We start from the raw sequence: 2,070 nt of genomic DNA on the forward strand, positions 1-2,070 counted from the left end.
GTACCGCGCTATTGGCAATACACGCGTGCACAATCGGCCGTGTACAAAAACGGCCATATACGGGGTTCAAATGGGATTTTCGCTACGGTCCAAAAAGCTGGTCTTCGGTTTTTAGGATAAGTTTACGCTTTAGAGCAGGGAACCAGTTACCGTGTGTGTCGCAGAAGTTTCGAGTAGAGTTGCTCACGAAAAAGGAGTGGATAGAGTCTTTTCGTGTAAACTTCAACTTGCAATTAAACACAAAAATACAACTAGAGGTATTTATTTCATGATTTCAAGGGTTTGGCATCATATTTGAATGAATTAATCCAATCTAATTTCAATTAATTTTTGAAAAATCTCGGCACACCGCCATAATGGTCGCGTACAATGCGCTTGTCCATAGGAAACGGCCAAACGGCTGATTTTCTATCTCAGCACACGCCATACGGTCGTGTACAATGCGCTTGCCCAAAGGAAACGGCCAAACGACAGCGTATCACTCCATATCATTAGCGCATACAGACCAAGGGGCTTGAAAAACATGCCATTACAGCGTATCACTCCATAGCATTAGCGCATACGGACCAAGGGGCTTGAAAAACATGCCATTACAGCGTATCACTCCATAGCATTAACGCATACGGGCCAAGGGGCTTGAAAAACATGCCATTACAGCGTATCACTCCATAGCATTAGCGCATACGGGCCAAGGGGCTTGAACAACATGCCATTACAGCGTATCACTCCATAGCATTAGCGCATACGAGCCAAGGGGCTTGAAAAACATGCCATTACAGCGTATCACTCCATAGCATTAGCGCATACGGGCCAAGGGGCTTGAAAAACATGCCATTACAGCGTATCACTCCATAGCAAATGTGACCCGCTCTACAAAAAAGGCCCGTAAGTCGCGCTATGCTGTGTAACACGTAATGGGTTGTTGTACGTGGAAAATGTGAAAAATTCATCACACATGATTTTTTTTTATTTGATTTTTGACATGTTAATTTCCATAGTTTCATAATTGATTGGCAGGTATTTTGATTTTGATCAATAAAGATGGAAAAAACGTGTTTTGTTTTGACTTTTGTTCTGGCTTTGTGTGGTTCATTGGTTTAGAACGTTGTAAGATTAGCGCATACGAGTCAAGGGGCTTGAAAAACATGCCATTACAGCGTATCACTCGATAGCACTAGCGCATATGAGCCAAGGGGCGTAGAAAACATGCCATTACAGCATATCTATCACTCACTGGATGGCAATACAACACAACCGCAGACAATTTTAACGCGGATAGAGGGCGCAATAACCACGGTTGTACAGTTGGTTAGACGCCCCATTGATAAATTGTCTACAAAACACTTATCGCGGGGGAATTATTATTCGTTGTATTAAATTAAATTTCCTCTGTTAATTGCCTGTTATCAAAGACGTGTTAATAAATATCAAGAAAATGGATGGACCAAGAAAGTAAATAAAGAGAGAATATATTTTATAGTCTTGAGCGCGAAATCACATACTACAATGCTTTAGCTATCTACACGTATTTTTTTTTTTTTTATTGTTTGGTGACTCCCCCTTGATATTCAAGAAAAATGCATAATTTAATTACCATCAATAATGGACATTTTTCAATACAACAGGTGTTTCTGGAAACGAGTAACTCGGTATTGTTTTTGTAGGCAGGTTTTTCTCCGCGGTGACAATTTTTTCCCCGGCGACCACTATTTATGTAGCGCGCCCTCTTTTGAAAATATTTCACGTGCAACACACGCAGTGTTTTGGTTTTATTATTTGTATTGTTTTGACGAATTCCCTCTAAATATTTAAGAGAAGTGTAAACTTATATGAAAAACAATCACTATACGACATTTCAAATGGATACAATAGATATTTCTTAAGTTATCGTCCGGAAAACGAGAATATCGCTTCTGTACTGTAGCGTAAGCAGCTTTTATCCGCAACCACTATTTCTGTAGCGCGCCCTCTTTTGAAAGAAATTGGCTATGGCCATGTGCACAGCCCAGAGTGTATGGCGCCCTCAGCGTGCATGAGAATCAAACCATGAAACGTGTTTGGCGCCCTCAA

This window comes from Patiria miniata, unplaced genomic scaffold (genome assembly GCF_015706575.1).
Source record: "Patiria miniata isolate m_02_andy unplaced genomic scaffold, ASM1570657v1 HiC_scaffold_24, whole genome shotgun sequence".
In the NCBI taxonomy this organism is placed as follows: Eukaryota; Metazoa; Echinodermata; class Asteroidea; order Valvatida; family Asterinidae; genus Patiria; species Patiria miniata.